General features: G+C 43.4%; 1 protein-coding gene and 1 pseudogene across 4 annotated transcripts in view; both read right to left on the reverse strand.

Moving 5' to 3' along the window:
- Positions 1 to 13,395, reverse strand: part of LOC135899437 (TBC1 domain family member 25-like) — a 176,844-nt gene that overhangs the window by 92,882 nt on the left and 70,567 nt on the right. The window lies entirely within an intron of this gene.
- On the reverse strand, positions 1,173 to 8,544 carry LOC135899481 (piggyBac transposable element-derived protein 4-like; annotated as a pseudogene).

Below are 13,395 nucleotides of genomic sequence, written 5' to 3' on the forward strand. Positions count from 1 at the left end.
CAAACTGACGCAATTTTCCTTCCCTTTGCAAAAGCGGTCGACAAAGTGGCTCATCAACGACTGCTCATAAAACTTTCATGGTTAACTCTACATCCTGCAGTATTAACATGGGTCGAATAATTACTTACAAATTGCATGCAGTCGGCGTACATCAATAACAACACTTCTGAGCCCCCACACGTAACGTCAGGCATACCTCAGGGCTCTGTATTAAGCCCCCTCCTACTTCTAATATACATTATTGATCTACCATTACACAGGTCGTGCAAAATCTGCATGGACGCTGATGATTGTGTTATTTATCACTCAGTTACTAACAATAATGACCAAATTGCTCTTCAGAAAGACTTAAATATTCAAAATTGGTGTCAACATTGGTTAACAGCCCTAAACCCTACTAAATGTAAAGCTATGGCATTCTCTCACTGTTGTAACCCCTAGGCATTTCCATACGAAATTACTGACCAGCAAACAGAGCGTAAACAATTGTAAGTACATGGGTATTACCGTCTCAAATGATCTCGAGTGGTGTGTGCATGTGACTAACGTGATCTCTTCCACTACCAAATCAATTAGGTTCTTACGATGTTACTTGAACGCTCCACAGCATGTGGAATTCTTATTCTATAAGACACTAATACGACCCAAACTGGAATACGCATCAGCCGTTTGCAGCCCTCACTACAATTTCCTAACCAGTGCCCTTGAGGCTTTTCAGAATCATGCCATCCTGTTCATTCACTCCGCTTTTTAATACGATATCAGCGTAACTTCATTAAAAGCAGAATCTGGCATACAAACAGTTTTTCATTGCCATTTCATTGCAAGCTTATCATTATTTCATAAATTTTACCACAGCATAGTAAATCGTACACTATATATGTTGCCACCATCCTGCATATCCCACTGCATAGGACATTCCTTAAATGTGGCTCGTCCACAAGTGCGTACTACCACATTTGCATCTTCTTTCTTCCCTCAAACAGCCAAAGACTGGAATGGCCTTGCGTGCAGCATCATTTTTATTTCCAGCTCATCTGCCTAAATAGAAGCACTTGCCCCATATTACGCCTGATAACAGTGTTCATTTGATATTTTTTGTAACCCACCTTTTATGTAATACCCCCAAGAGGGGGCTTTAAGGAAATAAAGTGAAAGTGAGAAGTGAAACATCACATTCTACGACGTGCCACTGCGATGGCGGTGGCAGCCTGGTTGGAGCCATCAAACTGTATTCAAAGAGGGGGCAGCCATTTCACCACTGAGTTCTCTCACGTGCAGTGGGAAGGGCTTTCTTACACAAGGTCAGTTGTTGAACAGCAGAGAAGAGGAGGTCTTATTTATGGTAGGGTATGCTGGGTGTTCACTATCTGAATGCACCTTTAGAAGATATGTGAAAGCTAAATATGCTCATTGAAGGTGAAGAGACCACTGGCCCAACTCAACATTCAGGCTCTCTATAGGACTTGTCCAGAAGGCACCAGTTCTAAGGCAGATACCAAGATGGTATATAGGGTCAAGCATTTTCAGAGCAGTTGATATAGCAGACTGGTTCACCATGGCACCATAGTCTAAACATATGAGGCTCTCAAGCAGGTTCATTAGACATTTCCTATCACTACCCCAAGCTGTATGTGATGGGACCTAAAGGAGTTTTATTGTTATTAAACACTTTTGTTTGATATGTCTAAAGTGTAGAAAAAATGTTAGTTCTGAATCTAATATGACACCTAAAAATTTGTCCTCTCTGTTTACTGGCCTGTGCTTTCCATGTAGTTCAATGCTGGGTCTGAAACAAGTCCTCTCCTTTGTGATAAAAGAACACAGGAACTCTTGTTCAGATTACATTTGAAGCCATTTTCAGTGGCCCATTTAGAGACATTGTTTAGGCCAACCTGAACCTGCCGCTCACAGATTGCAAGGTTGCAAGACGTAAATCCTAACCCCCATATTCAGGAATGTAACTTACGTTGAAGCCCATGCTTGACTTGATTTAAATGGCACCCGGTATTAATGGGCCCAAAGACGCTCACTGCATTTTTTTCGGCATGTTCATGACAGGCGTCACTTAGATCAAGTCAAGCACAAGCTTCAACTTAAGTTGCATTTCTGAATACGGGGGTAACTGTATTTCATCAAGGTAGGCACAGTAAAATGTTGTGGGTGGTAGTGATGTACGGAGGGAGTTCATTTTAACCACAAAGAGGGTGCATCTCAGCACATCTTCCTGTGGCACTCCAGTTCCCTGAATAAATACTCGGGACAGGGTATTACCTATGCTAATCCGAAATGTTCTGTTTGAGAGGCAGCTCTGAAGTTCAGCATGTTTCTCCAAATTCCCATGGGAGACCAATCTTGCAGGATTCCCTACTGCCACATTGTGTCATGAGCCTTCTCTATGTCTAAAAACACAGAAAAAGAACTGCTTGTGTGTAAATGTGTCTCTAATTGTCGACTAAATATGGGCAAGGTGATCTGTTGTCGATCTACCTTCCCTTTACCCAGATTTATATGGATCCAATAGCTTATTGTTCTCTAAGAAGTGGATTAGGCACTTGTTTAGCATCTTTCAGACTTTACAGGGACAGCTGGTCAATGCTATGGGTCTGTAGCTGCTAGCCAGGGATGGGTCCTTCCCTTCCTTAAAGGGCCCCTCACCAGGCCACATAGCAAATTTTGGTTACATGCGGGAAGTTGTTACATGCCTTCTAAAAAGTGTTCTCCTGCAACAATTTTTCAAATTGGTTCATTAATAGCCGAGAAATAAATATTTCAGTGCCGTGAACCTGTGATTTCAGGAGGCAAGGGCCACTGCCAAGAGAGACACTCTCTCCATTTGCCCCACCTAGCCTCCACAAGCAAAATTCTTTCCATGCATATCCCCATACTGGAGCTCGAGGATCGCATAACGTATTTGGCCCCACCTTCATTTCTTTTTCCCCATTTTTTTTCTTTGCAGTGCACTTCTGATGACGGCGTCGTGCACGAGCTGTTGCGTTTGTCTCGATTTGCACAGCACACGATTTTGCAAGCTGTGCATGAGAAAACCTCACTAATGGTATAAGTCAGTGCTATGTGAATACCGAGGCAGACATAAGCAGTTCATAGAGCATAATGGCGCGTTGGGACACAGTAGAAAATGACATACTTTTGTTGTCTCTGTGTGCGACTGCATGACATGGGAACAAGCAGACAACACGGAAGTACATCTCTCTTGGTGTGGTGCACAGTAAAACAAGAACATGCAGACATTTGGGTTGTGTGTTTTATTATTTCTCTAAACTTTAATTTGTCTATTGAAGTAACAGATTACACAAATAACAGATGTTGCCTTGAATAACTCTCAAAGTCGCGTATCACTATGAGCGACGTCACAGCACTGCCATGTACGTAGGCGCACTTATGCAATATACGTTGACTCTCCGCTGGGAGCGCAGCGCCCACGAGGAGAAGGGCAAACGCCGTTTGGTTTGAAATTTCAGCTCTTTCCGTGGCGCGTAGCGGTGTAACACTTAGCAGACACGATCGTTAGTGCACATTGTATGCACAGTGCTTGTCAGCTCAACATGGCCAGACCTGGTGAGGGTACCTTTAACCCATGCGCTTCCGTGGCTTCGACGGGCAATCCCGCGAGCTGTTCCGCGCAACTTTTGGCGCCACGGACTGCCATGTATGGCGTAGTAAAGAAACCTCCATAGCACCGGCTATTGTGCCCCACATGAACATTTTTTGTTTTAATTTGGTTGGGGATGTTTTTTGGAAGCACTGCACTCGGAGTACCTTGCGAGTGTGAAAGGTCTTGAAGCAGACGGGCATGTGAAGTGCCACTCCACATTTCTCGCACTCCCACTGGCTCTCGCTCTTTTTCCCCTTAGCTTTAGACATGACATTGCCTGGATGGATTTTGCTTGATTGCGTTCGGTGAGATTTGGCAAGGGAAGTGAGCCCACTCACAGGCTTCTAGCCGCATCGGTGAAGCACCAACAGGCAATTCACCTCGTCGCCGGTATCCCGGTAGCACAGCCTCTTCGATCAGCTGTTCTGCCAGGTCGACTTTCCAGTCCGTGTAGCTCACTTGCTTTCCTGTAATCTTGCCCGATAGGACGTAGCTGTTCTAAACAGCGATATCCATGATGTGGTGGGCCCGGTAGCTGCGCGACAGTGCAGTCTACTAATCCGCTGCTTTTCACGATGCAGGTGTTTGCTCTCGCCGTCCGCCTACTTCTAACCATTCCATCGTCTGCCTCCCGTGGATCTGTGCCTTCCGTGAACCTGCCCTACCACAATCAACACATTTTGGATCAACCCGCAAAGCCATCAGTGCTCCACCTGCCATCACTGCCATCAGTCTACCGCATCTCGGATCATCAGTGGACAACCCCATCGCCAGGAACATCATCCGCTGCTGCTACAAAACGCGTGCGCTCATCGCCACCACTCTGTGGGCCCGGTAGCTGCGCGACAGTGCAGTCTACTAATCTGCTGCTTTTCACGATGCAGGTTGGTAATAAATTTTCTCTGTTTGCTAAAAAAAGTAGTAACCTTTTCCTGATGCAGCTACCGAGCCCTCAGTGCTGTGCCTGTATTGTTGCCGAATGTTTGCATGTTATTCGCATTCTCTTGCCATTGTCGGGTGACGTAGAAACTAACCCAGGCCCCGACCGTTTCGACCCCGTACTTGCCGAGCTCCAGAAACTAACTACCAGGCAAACCGCGTTATTGTCTGATTTACAAGACATTAAACAACAGCTGAAAACTACTGACACAACATTGGTCGACCTAAACAAACACACGGACGCTCTGGAATCCCACCACTACCTTTTCTGCTCTCCACTCTGAAATAGACACCCTGAAAACTTTAACAACCAAACTTACCTGCAAGGTCGACAAACTGGAAGCACGAGTGGACGACGCAGAAAATCGCTCCCGTCGTAACAATCTCATTTTTTACAATGTTCCAAACACTAACCCCGCTGAAACCTTTGCAGACTCAGAACAAACTGTCATTCGCCATTGCTCTCAACAACTAGGCTTTGACATCGACCCCCATTTAATAGAGCGTGCTCACCGTCTCGGGCGTCACTCACCTAATCGTACCAGGCCTATCATAGTAAAATTCACATCGTCCAAAACTTAAGAACACATTCTATCATCTGGTTATAAACTTAAAGGCACGAACTACAGCACTGGCGAAGACTTTTCCGCTTCTGTCTGTAACACTCGCAAAAATCTTGTAGCCTATGCCAGATCGGTATCCGATAAGTTCTCCCTGCGCTTCAAAACTTTGCACATTGGTCCGAAACGCTGCACATCCGATGAAGCTTCACAAAAAGTAAAAGAAAGGAAATAGCAATAATCTCACCGCCAATCGACAGGCCATTCTAAGCATGTTCAACAACAAGCACTTTCATTGTCAGCTATTTTCTCTAACGTGCGCAGCTTCATTTCAAAACGTGACATTATTTCAAATATTGTCTTATCTTACGCCAGCAACCTACTAATCTTGACGGGAACGTGGCTAAACAGCGACATTGTGATAGTGAAGTCCTTGCCGACTTGCCTAATTTCCGTGTCTTCCGCAAGGATCGCCCAGGTAGGAGGGGAGGGGGGGGGGTACTGATTGCAACCAGACATGAACAATCATGTACAACCATTATTATTTCATCAGACAGAAATGTTATGGGTCTTATGTCACGCTTCACCTCAGTCCGTTTTGATTGGCGTTTGCTACAGGCCTCCTAACAGCCTGGATTTGCCTACAAAACTGAATAATGCAATAAATGAAATTAAAACGAAGCATCCAAACACCTGTACTCTTTTATTTGGAGACTTCAATTTCCCGAGTATTGATTGGCATAATCTAACTACCACAGGTAATAGAGATGCTAACGAATTTCTTGATGTTTGCCTTAATTTTAATCTTGTTCAAATTATATCGGAGCCAACCCGTGTAACTGAGGACTGCGCTAACATTCTCGACCTAATATTAACGGATAATCCGGAATACGTTCATTCCATCATGCATCTACCAGGCATCAGCGATCACCAAGTCATACAAGCCGACTTCAAGATTAAACCATTTTCACGGACAACTAGCAAACGTACCATCCGACTTTATGATAAAGGAAACTATACTGCCATAAATAATGAACTTCACACATTCTTACCCCGTTTTCAGTGTGATTTTAATCAAAGAACTATCCACGATAACTGGTACTTGTTTAAGACAAAAAGTGAAGATTTGGTTGACAGGTTTATTCCGAGCATAAATAAAAGAACTAACCCCCTAAACCCTTGGTTCACAAACACAGTCTAACGTCTTGAAAACAAAAAGAAGCGTCTTTTTCGTTCAGCCAAGTTGCTGCCTAGTCAGAATGCTTAGGACAAGTATTATGCAGCTGAAAAAACTTACCTACAAAATGTGCGAGAAGCCAAGCACTCTTTCTTTCAATATGACCTGCCAAACATGTTGTCTACTAACCCCCGTACGTTCTGGCAAATCATTAATCCCCAGAATACACGCACAATTTCCCTTACCGATGCATCAGGTGAAACTATCTGTGAATCCGAATGCGCGAACATTTTTAACGCAGCTTTTTCATCCACGTTTACTAATGAAACCGATCCGGCTGTTTCTCCAAACCCCGCAATTATTCAGGAGACAATGCCTTCACTTGTATTTTCTTCAGAAGGGATTTTATCCCAAATAGAAAACCTAAAGCTTTCATCTTCTGCTGGCATTGACAACATCAACGCTAACATACTGCAGAACACCAAAGATACATGTTCATCTCTGTTGTGCTTGTTATTCGCTCAGTCACTCCTCACAGGTCAACTGTCCAAAGAATGGAAACAAGAGAAGGTCGTTCCAGTCCACAAATCAGGTAACAAGAACTCGCCTCTAAATTACCGTGCCATTTCTCTAACTAGTATTCCCTGCAAAATCATGGAACACGTCATCTATACTCACATCATGGCATTTCTTGACTCGAATAACTTTTTCAATCCTGCCCAGCATGGGTTTCACCGTGGTTACTCCTGCGAGACTCGGCTTGCCGCTTTCTTACATGATCTGCACTCTAACCTTGATTGTAATCTTCAGTCTGACGTAATATTTTCAGATTTTGCTAAAGCCTTTGATAAAGTGCCCCATAAATGCCTTCTTATAAAGCTTTCCCGCTTAAATTTTGACCCTAATATACTGAAGTGGATTGAAGAATTCTTGACTAATCGTTCACAATTCATCACCATTAAAATAGGAATTCTAATTCAGTCTCTGTAACATCAGGCATCTCACGGGGATCCGTGCTCGGCCCGCTACTTTTCCTGATATACATAAATGATTTACCATTAAACGTAACATCTAGCATACATATGTTCGCGGATGACTGTGTGATATATCGTGCTATTACTTCTACGGCTGACCAATCTTCTCTTGAAAGTGATCTTAATGCTGTCCAGGACTGGTGTAACGAGTGGCTAATGGAACTTAACCCATGTAAGTGTAAATATTTGTCCATTCACTATTGCCGTAATTCTCTCCTATTTCCTTATGTAATATCTGAAGTTCCGGTAGAACTAGTTCATTCGCACAAGTATTTAGGAGTAACACTTTCAAGCTATCTTTCCTGGAATCCTCATGTTACTAACCTAATATTATCTGCGAACAGGACGTTAGGATTTCTAAAACGCCATCTACATCATGCTCAACATGTAAAATTGTTAGCCTACAAATAATTTGTCAGGTTAAAACTAGAATTTGCATCGCCCATTTGGAATCCTAATCAGGCATACCTAATTAATGATCTTGAATCTGTACAAAATCGCGCCGCTCGTTTCATCCACTCGTCATATTCCTTTGACATCAGCGTTTCCTCCTTAAAAACTGCATCCGCATTATCCCCCCCTTATCGCTCCGTCATCGCATTGCCAGCCTATCTTTATTTCACAAATTCTTTCATAGCCCTATGCGCATCGCACCTAATATCCTTCCTCCTACACGCATATCTCACCGCACCAGCCATCAGCTACAGGTTGCCCGTCCACACTCACGCTCCTCGCACAGCTGCAGACTGGAACGGCCTTCCTAACAACGTTGCTGTCATTATGTGCCCATCCAAGTTCATCGAAAATGTAAAAAACTTCCTGTTATTGTGACTATGTATTTTTATTCTTGCCACCCCTTATGTAACGCTCCATTTATTGGAGCCTTTAGGGTAATAAAGTGAAATGAAATGAAATGTAAAAAAATATCTTCTTGTATCCTTTTGTGTACCTTCGTATTATAGGAAAGGAAGTGAGCAGTTGATCTTCTCGATCCACACCTCCCATTCCACAGTTGTAGTCCTGCACAACCTGTGGCTTCAAAACAGACAGGCCACTCTGGCGATTTTTCTTGCCGGTGTCAGTCACACTGGCTGTGTTGTGACACGTAGAAAGCATATTGACAGGCTTCTTGTCCTGCCATGTCAAAGCCATGATGCCTTGCGAGAAGGCCTCGCACTCGCCTTTTTTTAGCTTCATCTTTTTTAGCTCCTTGGGCATGTTCTTACGGTGCACCCTAACAGTACCCACAGCGTTTGATCCTGCTTGGTTTATGTGAAGGAAAAGGAGTGGTGAAGAATACCAATTGTCCACGTAGATTGTGTGACCGTCCGCGAGACGATCGCCGACAAGGTTGATAGAAACGGCCTCGCTACACAACATTCCAATGGTAGCGGTAGTTTGCTCACATTTTCCTGTATAGACAGAGAAGTTCAGGCAGTAGCCACTAGCAGATTCACACAGCTTGTAGAACTTTATCCCAAAACGGGCTCGTTTTGAGGGGTTGAATTGCATGTATGGGAGACGGCCACGAAATTTCATCAAACTCTCGTCCACAGCGAGGCCTTCTTCTGGAGAGTAGGCACTACCTATAGACTTGATGATGTAGTCCAATACAGGTCGTAGCTTCCCCAGCTTGTCATCAGATGCTGCAAAGTTGCTGTCACAGAGATGTAGATATCAGGAGAGCGCCCAGAAACGTTGCCTGGGCATCACCATCACAAAAAATGGTGTGCAGATCACACTTCTTTGTGACCAATATGCCTGGATGCTGCTCTTTTGTACCTGGCTCATTAGCACACACAGCGCGAAATAAACTTTCATCTCTCCTGGTGTCATTTCATGCCATGTGGGCTCCGGCTTAGAAGCCTGTTTCTGTTTTGCATAAGCGTTGCTGTGCCTTGCAATCATGTCCCAAAAATCGTCTCCAAGGAGAGCGTTGAACAAACCCAAAGCACTAGGACTCTCACCTACATTAAGCTGGATCGCTCGCTTGACTCCAGGACTTCCGGTAAAAGACAGTTTCGAGACATTGTCTGAATGGCTTTTTTCCTCCCACTGCCAATCTTCATTTCTTGGCTTCTTGGAAGGCGGTGGGGAGGAGAGTGGAGTGCCTTCAGATACACACAGATCGCTTTCAGAGCCACTGCTGTTCTCACCGTCACTCTCATCGCCGCCACTTCCTTGGTCCGAGGTAGCTTTTGGATCGTCACCACAGTCACTTTCATCATCACTTTGGAACACCAGCTCGAGAATTTCCTCACACATGAGAGCTGTTTTCCTTCGCGACGCCATGCTCGATTCTCGAGATGCAGCGAACGACTCAACAGAAAAAGAGGAAATGCCAACTTTTTTTTTTTCATACCAAGCTCAAAAATTGTGGACAACTATGTCCATCTGCTGTTAAAAAGACGAAACAACCCAACAACAATGTAGAGGGAAGCGCCACCCATGGGGGCCTTTTAAAAACGCATTTCTTTCAGAGTTTGGCCTTGGCCGAAGTGGCCGGCGGATCGCCGGCTTCGGAAGCGAATGGGTTAAGGACATAATAGCTTCCTTACAAGAGGAGGGAACGTGCCCAGCTGCCCACATAGAATCTCTCAGAATGAAGGCGCTTTATCATTGCACACATGATGCAGTCAGGTCTCGGGGCAGCGTTTTTATGGAAGTTGAGTCCAGCTATATTAAATGGAATGTTGTAGCCCTCGCATGCACTACATTTACGCTGAAGTGGCTTCCTTTCTATGACCTCCTTGTGCCTTTTCAATTCACTTGAATAGTATGCAGCACTAGGTACCTGTTCAAAGTGAGCACCCAGTGAGTCCGTGTGTCTTCTAGCGCATTTCCTCTATCATTTACTAATGACATTGGATTCACCTCCTAACCTTTTAGTTTTTTTTTACTCTATTCCAAGATTTTTCTGATCTGTATAGGAGTTTATTTCTGATAGGTACTTTTGCCAGATGTCCTGTTTAGCCTGTTTGTGTGTTCTTCTTTGGTGCGATTTGACCTTTTAACATTAACAAGATTTTGTGCAGTTGGTGACTCTCTTAAGTGTTCCAAAGGGTTGTTCTGGTTTTTACGAGTGCTCCTGAACTCCTCATTCCACCTGTTCATGCTGGTGTATATGACAAAAAATTCAAGGGTTTTCAAGGACTTTCAAGGCCCTGGGTGTGGATTTTTCAAGCACCACATTATCAGCACCACAGAGGCTTGAAATGACAGAACTCACTGAAAAAGAGGAATGTCACTGGAGCCAATGTTTCAACAAGGGGACTTGTCTTCAAACGATACCATGGCTCCAGCAATATTCAAAGCGTGCTCAATATTCCAATATTCAGAGTGCGTTCCTTATGGGATGGGCAACCACAGCTAGAATTCCAAGATCCTGGCGGCGTACCAACTATCTCTGAACGGCGTAGTGTCTATGCTGTGTAAACTCGCAGATAAATAATCTACCAGTCCCGATGGGCTTCCAAATGCCTTTCTGAAGCGTTTTGCAGCACAGGTGTCTATTTTCCTAACGAGGATCTTTCAAGTTTCGTTACTTTCGGGTGATGTGCCAGAGGGTGGCCTGCGTAGAGCCAACTCTTAAAAAGGGGGACAAGCTAACCATTTCTAATTATCGACCAATTTCAATCATTTCCTCTTGTTGCAAGTTGCTTGAACACATAGTTTCTCGTTATCTTAACTCCGATCTTGCTGAAAATAACATTTTATCACCTGTGCAACATGGCTTTCGGAAAGAAATGTCTACTGTGACACAGTTAGTTACAACTATTCATGATTTTTCTGTTGTGCTTCATAACTAAGGGCAGATTGATGTACTTATTTTAGATTTCTGCAAGGCATTAGACACAGTTCCCCACAGTAAACTTATTTATAAACTGGAAAGTATTGGCATCCCTATTATCTTGTTAACTGGATTAACGCTTATTTAAAACACAGGACACAGTTCGTAGAGGTTAATGGTTGTAAATGTGAAGTGCTTCCAGTTACATCAGGTGTAGCATAAGGAAGCGTATTAGGCCCACTGCTCTTTTTAATTTATGTCAATGATTTGCCGGCTGCTATTTCTGAAAATGGCTCTGTCAGGCTTTTTGTAGATGACTGAAGTCTTTTTAAGAGCATAAACGAGCGTAATGATCATTACCACTTACAAAACTTGCAATTAGCCGTTCATCAATGGTGCCTTAAATGGAATACGCAACTTAACTTAGATAAAGCTGTCATCTTGTAAATTTCGTACAAAAGGCAGGTTTCTCCTTTCTCTTACAGCCTTCTAAATCATTTTATTATGGAAGTCACACATCATAAATACTTAGGGGTTACAATAAGAAATGATTTAACATGGTCTGTGCATATTGCAGACATTTGTTCCTCATCATTTTCCAAGCTGTGCTTTCTGAGGTGGAAGTTTGAAGACGCTCCAAGTAAGCTTAAACGTCTTGCATACACAACATTTATTAGATCAAAATTAGAGTATGCATCAGTCTTATGGGACCCGTTCATAAAGAAGGACATTTACCAGCTTGAGATGGTGCAAAGGAAAGCAATTAGGTTTATGTATTACAAATATAGAAGGCTTGATTCACCTACGACACTAACGAAAACAAATCACGTCCAACTACTTCAAGTACGTAGGAAAATGTTTCATTTGCTGTTCATGCATAACCTTTTAGCACATAAACTAAACATTTCACATCCCACAATACTTAAACAGCTTTCGTCTAGACAAACACACCACACAGGAAGCCATTTACTGGAACGAATTTTTGCAAGAACTGAAACCTTCAAACACAGTTTTTTCCTGAGGACCGTTTCCGACTGGAACTGTCTCCTGAAGGCCATTTTCTAGTCACCTAATTTTGTTAAAGCTCTAGAAGAGCATTCGTTTGAGTGAATGAGTGCTGTATATGTGCGTATATGTGTATATGTGTATAAATATGTATATGTGTATGTGTATACATATTTTTCTGCTTGCTTATTAGCGGCAATCTCTTAAACTGCCGTTCTTTTTTCTTTTTATATCACAGTGCATTTCCATGCCATGTATAGCCCCTCCTGCATGGGCCATAATAAATTTCCTTTTTCAACCATCTGTCATGATTGTTTGCTAGAGTTACACGGATGACCACTTTGGGTGTGATACAAATGCAAACATTCACTATAGAAGATCAACCAAGCAACAAACACACACTGTTTTCAGGTGGCCCTATGTTGTTTCTGAATTTTTACGTCAACGTCCAAGATCTCCTGCTGCTTGCCCTTGGCAGTCTTCCTTAGGTTGTTTGCCTTCATGATGCAAGTCGAGTCACTGGTTGCCTCCACTTTTTCTGCATATGAGTCGGCTGAAGATGTCAGTTCGGCAACAGCGGCTTCTAGTTTCTTTTTCTTCCTTCTGAGAGTTTCGACCTCTTCCTCAATGCACCGTTTCTTTCTCTGTATTGCACCTTTTGCTTCTGCTTTTTCTGTGTTTCCAAAAAAGGCATGGTATTGGTTTCTTGCAGAAGCTACAGATGCTATCAATTCCTTTCTTATGGGCACATTGAAAATGCCACCTGCTACATGTACAGCATCACAGATAATGCGCTGTGAAATGTGAGACACATCTTTCGTGTTTTCTACTGAAACCTGGCGATTCCCACTGGGTCCTCTCTACACTTGCTTGGACATGACTAAGTGCAAGCAGCAGTTTTAAAACGCTCCAAAGGTTGGCGTATGCTGAGCCAACCTTCAGAAGTTCATAGAAAAACTTGTCAAGTGTAGGCGAGCTTCTTTCAAATAGCTGCAACTCATGTTTGCGCTTCTGTAGCAGCTCAACAAACTATGCAAGCACAGTATCCCTTGAATGCTCATGGATTCTGTCTGCTGCAATGAGTGCATCCAGAACTTTCTTTGCGCCTTCAAGACACTCATCCGGCTTCGATCATATCTGCCTGGGGTTTTGTGAAGATAGCTAGGCCTCTCACAACGGGATACCGCAAGGGGCTCTTCTCCAGGATCTTTTTTGTGACACTTAGTAGAAACTGCTTGCACTGCATGGGAAATGAAAATGCAGCTTTCAGACTT

Source organism: Dermacentor albipictus, chromosome 6 (genome assembly GCF_038994185.2).
Source record: "Dermacentor albipictus isolate Rhodes 1998 colony chromosome 6, USDA_Dalb.pri_finalv2, whole genome shotgun sequence".
In the NCBI taxonomy this organism is placed as follows: domain Eukaryota; kingdom Metazoa; phylum Arthropoda; class Arachnida; order Ixodida; family Ixodidae; genus Dermacentor; species Dermacentor albipictus.